Consider the following 13,007-nt stretch of genomic DNA (forward strand, 5'->3'; position numbering starts at 1 on the left):
AATCTGTACTGTGTCAGGAGTTGAGGGAAATAAATTCATTGCAAAAATTGGGAAATATTAAACCATGCTTCTGAAAGTGAACTTTTTCAGAGAGACCTTACTTAAAGCCTCAGTTCAAGTCTCCATCACAGGTTTGCACTGTAATCCTAAGAAAATCACTTATGAGGAGATTTTTCAAAGTGTTTAGACAACAAATCCCATAAGATATTTTGCATTGTCTGTAGCCACTTAACTAACTGAAAAAAAATCAGCCTCTCTGTCTTAAAGTTCATTTCTATTGCAGAGAAGATAAACATACTGACTTTGCTCAGAGATGTGGTGGAAGTGCATAAAATACTGGAGTAAATGATAGCTATGCTATACTATATACAAATATAAAATAAGCTAATATTGTATATGTAATACATATTATACATAACATATAATATAAACATGCATTATATATTTATAAATATTTATTATATTATATATCATACATATTACATATATATTGCTATATATGTTTGCTTCTGAATATCAACTTAAAATATAAATATAATATAAATAATTTTAATATAATGTAATACAATCTATGTAATATAAATATAAAACAAAATAGATTTTATTACATTAATAAATGTACATTATATATAACATAGAATATATTACATGTTTATATTATTTATTTATATATATTTATTTATATATTTGCTATATATATATTGTTTGCTTCCAAATTGCAGTTTTCCAACATGTACAGAACTCAGAGTTTGAATTTTGCTTTGTACAGTAATTGTTTGTCAATTTCTAACAAACTCCTCTTCAGTCTTAACAAGAGGTGCAATAATTAACTATGTCAGAATAGCTGATCTGTCAAAATCACATTACAGCCTGAAGGCTCTCAAAGTTTATTTACCTGTGCAAAAGTTTTGGGCTCTGCTACCAGCACAATTAATCTGATGACTGAACAGCTCCTGTTCCATTATGTGCCTTTCAACACTCGTAACTGCTTCTAAGTTATCATGACCTAAGACAAAATCCCCAATTTGCTTACTTGAACTTTTTGTAAGATTACAATATTCATGTAAAGGTGGTCAATCTAAGTTGTGATACTTTATTTTTGTCACACACTAAGGACACACATGAACAGTTGTCACCATGCAGTTGATGTGTAGCAGCTCATGAAATCATGGGCTGTAATCCTTAATCCTGTAATGCATACTTCACCTTAAACCAGCATATACTTTTCCCACAATTAAACCCCACGACTCCAATACAAATTTCAACATCTTTGGTTATTATTGAAAGCAGCTTCAGATAAATGAAATGATCCAGAAGCTCCACTGTGAAATCCTGTATTCCATTCACATTCAGACAGAAGTGGAGGAGATTTAAAAACACAGGGGATATTTAGACAAGCAAATTGATCTTAATATCATTACTATTAAGCAAAATACAGAAAGCTCTTTCAATGGCCAAAAAAGCTGCTTGTTTTGAATTACTTAATGCATCAATATTCTGCTGGGTAATTCATGATGTTTTCCCCTTTTCTTTCACTATAAAAACTGGTTCATTTGTTTCCTAATAAAAATGTAGCACCACAGACAATGCTATGCCAGTAGTGTCACTATAAAATAAATCTCTCTGTTGATCAAAGATCTCTATCTTGTAATCTCTCCTGGAAGTATGGTGACAGAGCTCACCCATTTGCTCTGGTTCTGCTAGACCAATGTCAGTGTATCTGAAGAAGGTGCTGCAGCCTGCTAGTATCTTGCATTCTTGGGCCAATGCCAGCTACTTGGTGAAGCTACCAATATTGAACATAATTCCACAGTCAAAAGGCTAGAGATATATAAAGACATCCCTTACAAAATTTACAGTTTCTAATGGTGTCCAAACTCAGTAAACTGAATACAAATTGGATGCAAGAATTAGAAGCTGATAATAAATGCCATACCAAGTAATTTCAAACAAGGATAAAAATGCTCTATAGCTATTTGCTTGGCCACACATGAGATTTGGGCTGTGCAAAACATTCCAGGAGGTGAAATCTTTCCAAGGAGTTTGGCTCCATCATAACTGCACTGCCTCAGAATATCCATCTTGGGAAGGTTTGACCCATAGTAGAGTCTTAACATGTAACATTACTCAGTACACTGGAAAAAAAAAAAAAAAGAGTGTTCAGGCCCCCTTTTTTAGAAGTGCTTTTTACTTAAATGCCAAGCAAGTCAGAGAGACTAAATTGATGCTTGCATAAACACACTGAGGGAAACTCCCAACAACTTGCTTTTTGAAGGCAGGCTGACCCATGAACAGTTTGTTCCTCCTAAATGGCAAATAAGTACAAAAGAATGAGCTGAGTATTCAGCAATTCTTTCAATAATATAAGTCCTGCTAATGTTGCTTGTCTGTGCTGTAGCAGCCAGCAGCTCTTCACTGATGAGTGGCCCATGAGAGGATGCCCAGCTCCACGCATCACCAGGTTACATACAACACTGTCCATCCTGGGGATGTTTTAAAGCTGCTTTTTCATGAGGTAGACCACAAATTGTTAATGTGCTTTTTGACAAGAATATATTTTTACACCGAGCAATGTGAAATATAGTGCTACATCAAGGCTGGGAACTAGATAGTGCCTTCACTGACAGGTGAGTTACTAGATCATTAGGTGAATTTGGAGAAACTCAAGACTATTTCACAGGCATCTGTGGGGAAGAAGAATAATGAGGCAGGACTGAAGATCTATCTAATCCTCCCATTATGAACACAGTTGGGAAGAAATTTCTCACTCAAGTGATTTTCTGACTGCAAAATGCCAGATTGTCAGAACTGACAGTGAGGAAATGGTTTTGGGTTCAACAAATATTTGTTGGAACATTTTGTGTAAAAAACAACACATTTTATATCCGTCAAAATATCCATTATCATCATTATTAATTGTGACATTCCAGCTCTCCTCTTCTAAGTTAAGTAATTTGAAATTCAAGATACTTCAATCTACTTAACCAACAATTAAATCATTAAAAATAAAATATCCATTTATTTTTGTTCACGAATACTTTTCAAGGTTTTTAATTTTTCATCCTTATTTGAGCAAGGGCCAAAACTGATATTTAAAAGGGAAATGAACAGAAGAAAGACATTTTACTACCAACAATAAGTTGTAGTCAACTCCCAGCTGCTCTGCTTTGCAGGAACGTGAAATGTACCAACTTATGCCATACTGAGTGACCTTTCTTGGCATTCTTGTTCTTTAGCTTTGTACAGGGCAGTTCAAAGACTCAGTGGAGACATATCGTTTCCCAGGCTACCTTTGTTACAGATATTTTTCAGGTGATGTCTTTTTCCTAAGTTCACATATCCTGAAACAACACAGATGGTGTTCGTCATCTCTAGGCTTGCAAGGTATGGCAGGTTCTATAGCTCCACCATGGGCTGTCCCTGTTAATGTGGATTAATGGGAGGGTTATTTGTAGATCCAGATTTCTATCATTTGTCTATAAGTGCCTAGAAGATACTGTTGTGGCTGCTGAGTAGCAACCAACAGCTGCCTCTTGTTATTCACTTCTTTCATTCATCTTTCCCTTCTCTTTGCTTCCATTTACTGTTTCCATTACAAAAAGAAGATTAAAGAACTGCCAAAGGTAAAAAATGTAAAATGCAGAAATTAAAGGAAAGGTTGTGTGGACAGGATGCCTGTAGGTGACTTTCTAGAACTTGTGCTGAGTTAAAGGTCAGAAGCTTAAGTAGATGGGGATGAAGTATTGCCTGTGTTCCCTGATAAATCTAACTTCACTCTCCAAAAGAAAAAAAAAAAAAATCAGGTCAAACTGTGTTCCAAGAAGAAGTCATGAAAATGTAAAAGAAACAAAGACCAAAAGGAATAAGTATCCCTCGAGGTTCTGTGTTAGAACACAGCTGAAATGGGTTTGTTTTTTATTCCTACATATGTCTTTCTGCACATTATTCTACAACTAGAAACTTTCTTTTTAAACAGACAGAATTTTAGTCACTTCTACAAGAACTGGAGACTTAATAAAATTCTGTAACACTCAGTGCAAATAACGTGAATGTAACCATGAGAACTGTGTATAATTCTACTTATGCAAGACAGAAATTCAACAAATCCATTAATTTCAATTGCCACTATCAAATTAAGGACCAAACTATTATTTTCTGATTAAATTCCTTATGATGTGTTGCCTGCATTTCATCTGGTGTTACCTAATGAACATTTCACCTTAACTTATGGTAGAACTATGCACTGACAGGAATAAAAAAAGACTCAAGGAAAACTGATGCTTTCCACAAATACCTAACCATAAGACACTTAAAGCATTTTGTGAAATATATTTTTCTTTGAATAATGTACAGCGTAAAGTATTCAATTTCAGATAACATTCAACGTGGTGGGGATGCCATTCCATGCAGAGACTTTTTCTCTAGAAATTCCTTTATTTCTTTTCAAGTGCAGCTGTAAGTTTCGAGTGTGTCTTTGTGTTTGCAGTAATATGATGGTATTCCCATAGCTGTGAGCTATATTGAAGGTAAAGAAACACCTCAACTTGACCTTTGGTTCATTGGCAGCATTTTGTCAAAACTTCTGAGCATTCCCATGGCTGCTGTACGACACATTGTTAACCTGTTTGCTTGGACCAGGTGGAGCAAAAAAATGCTGTGTATTCTCTTTTTTTTTCACTATGTATACAGAATTTAGTGCAGTGTCGCCTTGATATATAGCTCCAGGTCTCAGCCTCTACAGCAATAAGACGACAATGTTTAAAATTAGAAAGTGATGTAGTAATGGGATCAGCTGGGAGGAAAAGTTTCGAGGTGTTGGCTTTGATGTTGTGCCTGCAGATCCTGCTCACTGTGGTACCAGCCCCACCTACTGGTACCTCGCACTCCTTTCGTCTGTATTGCTGGAAGGAAGCTTTCCCTTTAAACTTCATTTCAGCTCTAAAAACACTTGGGGGATATCAGAAAGAAAGTTTGTTGTTTCCTAAACTCTTTTGAGACGACAAAGAACAATTGGGACTGACGTTATTTGTGTTAGGGAGAACAGAGTAAGAGGCTTACCCAAATCTCTTAAGTTCTGAGTTAGGCAAACCTTGCTCTGAAACCAGCAAAAAGGATCTGGGGAGTTTGCTTCTGTTGGTTTTGGTTTTTTTTTTCCCGTTTAATACAGTTCACAATTTTTTTATTTTTTTACTTTTTTTGGAACTAACACAAAGTTGGATTCATTAGCACAGTGAATCATTCTGAAAAGGTTTTTGCACACCCTTCAGTTCACTTGTTGTGACTGTGAGCAGTCCCAGCATTTCAAAGGGAGGATTCATCTTGCCTCAGTCAGATCCAGAAGTCGGTCCCTGATCAGCTGAATGGGTCTGAGCAGATGTTACTGCCACAGCTTGTCCTGGACACACTCTCCCTTGGCATTTTGGCACCAGTACAGGATGTGTTACGCTGAGATTGAGGCATCTCAAACCCACTCCCCTCAAGTGAAATCAGATGGTATCAAGAGGATGTGTCCATCCTATGCTGACAGAGGCTTCAACAGCCCTTCTGAGGTCTCTGTGTTGATTGCAGCAGGTGCTTTACCAAGCTGCCAGGTAGCATTAAACGCAAATGCAAGCTAAAGTTCATGTGTGACTCACACTAGCGTTCTGTACCTACAAATGTCTATGTGTGTCTTTATTTAGACACATTAAATTACTGATAGTTGCACAGTATTTTCCTGAAGGGACTGACAGGGAAGAGTCATGAGATTGTACTACTGTTAAAACATCAGGAATATAGAAACTCATGACTGGGAGACATTTTGAAGGCCATCAAATCCAGTGAACATCAGTTATTAGCTGATAAAATTTATCAAGGTTTTTTGCTAAATTGAACCCAACTTTCTATTTTCTAGGTATCCAAATAAAGAAAATAGATGCCCAAGTGAAGCGGAGAGGGCTCATTCATGCATCAGAAGAGAGAAATGTAGGGATAAGAAAGCCTGTTCCCTCTTTTGAGAAGCAGCCAGACATGCAGGATACATGCAGCTCTGGACAAGCTACAGCATATAATGTCCCTGGACCAAATTATGAACCAAAGCAAGGAGCTAAGAGACACATCAGGGGACAGGGGACATTGCAGTGCAAGGACACCAGGGACACAAAAGCTAGTGGTACTTACAGAAGGGACTGGGTGTACTGAAAGGGGATGGGACAAGGGACAAACTTGGTATTTTCATTTTCATTTGAGGAACTGGAGAGGGATATAATGGGAGGAGGTGAAAAGGGAGAAATGGAAAGTGGGAATGCAGCACACAGGTTTCTGGGAATTCAGCTTCCTTAGATTTGTGGAACATTTTGTCTAATGTTTATTATTCCAGCTTCCTCCTTGTCAGAAACAGTGTGAGGTCTGTTCCACTTGTGTAGACTTGTGACTTGCACTCCCATCCATGTTAATGTGGCCTCACTGCTTTTCCTCATCAAGATGCTTTCCTATTGCAATCTCTTAAATCTGTTTTGAGACATCTGCTGTACTACAGACCAATTGTCAAATTTTGGAAAACTCTTCCTCTGCATTTTGCTTCTCTACACACTATTTACCCTGAGGGAAGCAAGGAGATGGCTACTAGAGCACCAATATGATGTAAAGATACATTAGCACTTGCAGGTTGAATCTAACTATACTTATTTTCAGGGCACCTGCAGGAATAATGGAAAGACTTTATTTTAAAATACCCTTAAAATATAATAGAATATTTTGGTTTTCTTGTCATGTGTATGGTCTGTGAAAGATTTGCCTGAAATCTTTAAATACCCTTATTCCCTCCTGTGTGTTCTTGAACCCTTTGGTCCCACAGTGCCAACTGCAAAATTAAGGTTGTCAGGGATCCAAAATACTTTCTTTTCCTTTCAAAGGCATCAAAGTGCCTAACCTCATTTTGTCCAGCAATACAGTTCTGCTCTTGTATGCTACAACTGGTGCTGTAGTTCTGAAGGGTTTCTTTTTTCTCAGTACTCTCTTCATCTTTCATTTAATTTCATTCTACTGTTTCTCTTTTGCTAGGAAACTTCGCACCTGTGCAAACTGTTTCATTGATGAAACATCTGGAGACAAACAAACAGCAATGAGAAAATGAAAATATTGTTGCTGTGTTGCAACTACTACAATATACTGGCTGCAACAAATTCCAGTGTAAACTGTAGAGTTAAGCCAAAGAAACTGGCAGAAATCATGATGGAAATAGTAGAACATTAGATCTCAACAGCAACAAAAAGTCTATTAAAACATTTGAGTTTAAAATATTTGAGTTTGAGATGTGTAGAGCTTTAGACACTATTAATACCAATATATTTTTAATGGACTGTGCTGTTTGTTTGGGGGTGGGGGTTTGGTGGTTTTTTTGGCAATATGCCTGTGACTCTCTCAGGTCCTAAGAAATTTTCTTTATCATAAAATGTAATCAGTTAAAAAAACAGCTGGTACATTGTGACCATGGGCCATGACAACCCATTGTATTCACCCCATGCTTTTCTTGGGCTTAGGTTATTTTCTGTGGGAAACTCCCCTCTCACACACTTTACTCCACAACAACAGAGCACAGAGGTCCTCCTCCTGTTGCACTCCTCCCTTTCCAGCACAACTTCCATAGGAATGAACCTCCTGGAGAAGCAATACAACCAGAGAATTACCCACTGACCACTACTCACAAAACCCAGTAGGCTTTTTCTGGCAGAAAACAAGCAAATGGATTTAAATAAAAATGTTTTCTCAGCACTCACTCATTGGGTGTTTGAGTGCGAAAAATACAAGTTTTGTTATCAGGAAGATAAATTTCACTGTGCCTTCAGAAGTCCTTTTAAAAGTTTTTATCTTATATATCCTCATTCTACAAAATCTAGTGTGGGAGTTGTTTATTTACTTAGGAAAAAACAAAACAAAACAAAACAAAACAAACACTCCAAAACAAAGCAAAAAGTAAAAACAAAAAACAACATACCAGAGCACCATATTTTCCAAAACACAGCCTGGAAATTTCTCACAGAAATGCTGTATGAAGCCAAGTCAGTTCAAAGTCTACAGGCTGGAGAGGCACAGGGAACTGTCAAAGCAACAACAGCAAGAAATTCTCAAGGATGTAAAAGGAAGAGTTCTCAAGAGCTGCTGATGTCCTGAGATTTCAGAAAAAAATCCTCCACTCCTAAAGCTCTCTTGGACTCTGAAACACCTCTTCCAACTGCCCCAGTTGCCAGGTCTCTACATCAGATATTTCTCTGTTTCAGCAATGATATTGTGCCTTCTCAGAGCAATGGCATAGTGCACATGATGGCAATATCTACCTAAAGCTTCTCCCTCCCACTGCTGGCCAGAGCTGCTTGAAATCCACCCCCCAAGCAGCCCCCCCAGGACAGACAGCATCTCTCACTGTTTTGATACATAAATCTAGGTGGGTAAACAGGCTGAAGTAAAGCTAAATTGAAAGTAAATGTATTTTCTATATAAGGCTTACCCTTAGTGGAGCAAAAACTAAGCAAAATACAGCAGCCAAATCGAAGTTTGGGGAACTCCCATAAAACACAATATTGAAGTATCAACATCTGTCCTGGTTCTCCCAGATGTCATCTTCCCTTGAACACTTTTTACCTAGGAAGATTGCTGACAGACCTTTCTGAATCCTCTGTATTTAGAGTACTGAAGCCAGCAGGCTTTTCCTCAAAGAGCAGACAGGTGTTTGACAAGTAATCCTAATTGAAACAGTTATTCTCTGTTTACCACATTTTCTCCAAGAAAGAGCTAGCAGATTATACACAAGATAACACAGATTGCAGGCAGATTACATTCTGTCTGTTAAACCATGTTTACCTAGTGAAGGCACCATAACTAAGTAAATTAATTAAAAACTCTGGTCATTCTATCTGGAGACAGAGATAATTGGATAGGTAGGTAGGTAGGTAGATAGATAGATAAGATAGATAGATAGATAGATAGATAGATAGATAGATAGATAGATAGATAGATAGATAGATAACCCAAGATATTTGACATTTTATATATTTTTTAACTTATTTTCTCAAGATACCTGTAGTCCTCTTTTGTAGATTATTGAAACCTACGTTCCAAATTTATGTGCTCCTTAGTAAATAAAAAGGTCTCCCATGCATTCCTGAGGTTTGGGATAATCCCATATGTGATTGGTTTGTACCTTAATTTTTTTTTGTTTGTTTTTGTTTACACAGTAAATTTAATGTGGTATCACCAGTCCTTAAACTTCAAAGACCTGAAATAATACTTCTGGTTTTACTTCAGCACCAGTTGAATCAGTGCTTAATCACATCAAGTTTCAGGTGTCTGTCTCAGCCTCTAGCCCTCCAACACTAGTTGTCCCTTAATGTTTACAAGCATTAAAATATTAATTTTATTGTCTATCCCTATGCTGATCACTATTTTTTAAGCCTCTACAACATTTTTATTTTAAATAGCTTTTTAAGAAAGTTCCTATTAATTTTACCTTTAGTCTAATTTTATTCTTTTTTCCTTTTTCCCTCTTAAGTTATACCCAAAATTTGTTTTATTAATTGATTTTTTGTTATTTTTACTTGTGTTTTAATTATTTGCTTCTGGATAGCACCAACAGCAGTAAAATTTTGAAAATAAAACACTTGTCATCCATTACCTGTGTTACTCATAAATAACAGACTGTAAATGCTGTTAATTTTAATCTCTAGGAGGAAAATAACTAGGATAATTGAAGAGTATTTCACACATAAAGAAAAATACAAGAACAATTTTAATTAAGGAACTAGAGCTGCCAGAAGGTAATTAACTCTTTTAAATATATAGCTGTGTGAGAAAACACTGGTCACAATAATAATGTTATGTAAATTAAAATGGCTGTTTGGGATAGACTGATTTAAATTTCCACATGTCTGTGACTATATAAATTTAACTGAGAAAAAAATTCTGTGCTAATCTGTATTCAGGTGATCTCTTAAAGCATGGTTGGCAGCCCTAATGAATGAGGAGGCAATCACAGATTATGCCAGTGTTTAGGGAAGATACACCTGACAAAATATGGGACACTTGATTATAAAAAACTGATTTAATAATAAAGTTTTCTGGCTTTTAAAGTTATTAGAGTTTAGACATTCTCTATGCTAACTCAGTCTGTATCACCACAGGACATTTTCACCTGGACAACAGCTGCATACAACATATCAGTCCATGGATGGCTTAATGAAACAACTCGTGACTACATTTTTATTCTTGAAATATTCATCTTATGAAGCTTTCAAGTACCAGAGCTAGCTGAAAGGGAATTTTCTTTTCAGTTGGGATTTTTTTCTAAATAAAGCAGAATTTAGGAGTTCTTTACAGGCATACATGATCAACTTATATAGTTAATATGGGAGCTATGTGAAACATATCATAAATCCAGTAATTTTATATGTGTATCTTTATAAATAAATATATTCCAGTTGTGATGTTCTTCTTTGTGAAACACCCACAAAAATCCTGCAGAAAAAGCCAATCATCTGTATCTACATTTCCCCTAAGAGCAAAAACACCATCAGCATAGAGTCAGCATTGACTCACGAGATGGATCTGGGTCCTGGACCACAGCATTCAGGTCACAAGTCACCAGAGCTCCCCTGTGTGGCTCAGTGAACATCAGAAGATGAGTGATTTTAGCTGGTAGTCCACAATTCCAGATGAAAAGCCCACCAGACAACTGATCTCCGTAATCACTTGCATATTCACCATCCCAGATCACAAAACTTTTCAGCTGCCAGCCAGTTAATGGGCCTCATTAAGGCATCAATTTATCTGTGTGCAGATACTATGGATCCGTGACTTGATGAAATATCAAATTGTGAACTGATCTATTGGTTCCTCTTTGTAGTATTATCAGTACTTTTTTTCACTATATATAAAAGCCCTTGTTTTATATGAATGAATAAAATGCTTGCAGTCAGCTTGGTTGCCACTGTAATCCAAATGCAGATACCAATGTCTGCTGAGAATTTCTTTAAGGGATTTATTTCACTGCCTTCTTTCTTTCTTTCTTGGGAAACTGAAAACACCCACCCTTAAACATTACTTGCTCTTCATTAGTTATCTTTAGGGCCATTCCACTCTTATCTTTTTTAAATTTTTTTTTTATTTCACTGCAGGTTAGCACATCAAATCTTCCATCAAAATTTCAATAGTTCACTGTACTGTATCTGGCTAGGATGGAGTTAATCTTCTTCAGAGCAGTCCATAAATGCTGTGGATCTGTGACTAAAACAGTGTTAACAACACACCCGTGCTTTGGCTGTTGCTGAGCAATGCCTGCACACCCTCCAGGTTTTCATTCTCCCACTCTGCCCATGCAGTGAGTAGGCTGGATGAAGATGATGAAGAAGGTGGGAGGGTGCACAGCCAGGACAGCTGTCCTGAATGCGTCAGAGGGATGGTCCATAGGATATAGCATGATGCTCACTAAAAAAAAAAAAACCTCGGAAAGGAGGAAGAAGGTAGGATGCTCATGGTTATGGTGTTTGTCATCTCAAGTAACCATTGTGTGTGATGGAGCCTGGAGAGTCTAAAAACCTGTCCTCAGTGAGTGGTGGTGAATGAATTCCTTGTTTTGCTTTCTTTGTATGTGCAGGTTTCCTTTACTTATTCGACTGTGCCATCTATTAAACAGTCTTTATCTTGACCCAGAAGTTTTTGGCTTTTGCTCTTATGATTCTTCCTGAAGAAGAGGCAGCTCAGGGGAGACCTCATCACTCTCTACAACTCCCTGAAAGGAGGGGGTAGCCAGGTGGGGGTTGGTCTCTTTTCCCAGACAACTTTCAACAAGACAAGAGGGCACAGTCTCAAGTTGTACCAGGGGAGGTTTAGGTTGGACATTAGAATGAATTTCTTTACTGAGAGGGTTATCAAGCATTGGAATGGGCTGCCCAGGGAAGTGGTGGATTCTCTGTCCCTGGAGATATTTAAAAAGAGACTGGATGTGGCACTCAGTGCCATGGTCTGGTAACTGCAGTGGTAGTGGATCAAGGGTTGGACTTGATGATCTCTGAGGTCCCTTCCAACCCAGCCAATTCTATGATTCTATGATTCTCTGCCCCATCTCATCAGAGAGGAATAAGTGAGCAACTGGGTTTCTGGACATGCTCAACCCACAGGCTTCAGAGATTGTTATATACGTTTTAACTTCTAAGTTTATAGTTTTATTTTCTGACAGACAACATTGTCAAGTTCGATGTCTACAAAATTATTATAGAAAAGCTAGCATATTTTCAAGGTTCAGGGTATTTTATCACAAAACTAAAGTGACAAACTCAACTCCCAGATTTAGAAACGTTTTTAAACCTCAATATTGACGAGTCAGAAGGAAACCAAAATCTCATACCTTTTAAACCTGCCTGGTATTCAAGGACCTGTGACCCATGATTTTGAGTCCTCGGAGTTTGCACTTACCAGGCTGATACCCCTTTCTCCTCCAAGTTTGCCGAAGCCTTTTTAAGTGAACAAACCAATTTGGTTTTAGCCATCATCAGTGGTACTTCATAGCTCCACAGAAAGGCCTGTATGTAAAAGTAGACTGAGAAGCCCTGTTCTCATCAGCCACGTGTGCACTTTGGCCACTGGGCCGGCACCACTGAGCAAGGGTTTCCAATCTCTACCAAGGGCCAGGCCACTACAGTGGGACAGTGGTACAGTGCACAAAAGCTTCCTCCAGGCCAGGGGAGGCCAGGGGCAAATCCACCTGTGCCATGTGTGGCCACTGGGAGGGACACAGCTGGTTCCCCACAGAATCAGGGGATGCTCACACAGCTCCCTGCCAGGGCAAGGGAGGCTGAGGGCACACAGAAAGAGGAGAAAGAAGAAGAAGAGAAAAAGGAAAAGGAAAAGGAAAAGGAAAAGGAAAAGGAAAAGGAAAAGGAAAAGGAAAAGGAAAAGGAAAAGGAAAAGGAAAGAGAAAAAGAAAAGAGAGGAAAAGGAAAGGAAAAAGGAAAAAGGAAAAAGGAAAAAGGAAAAAG

The sequence above is a fragment of the Heliangelus exortis genome, chromosome 2, assembly GCF_036169615.1.
Source record: "Heliangelus exortis chromosome 2, bHelExo1.hap1, whole genome shotgun sequence".
Lineage (NCBI taxonomy): Eukaryota > Metazoa > Chordata > Aves > Apodiformes > Trochilidae > Heliangelus > Heliangelus exortis.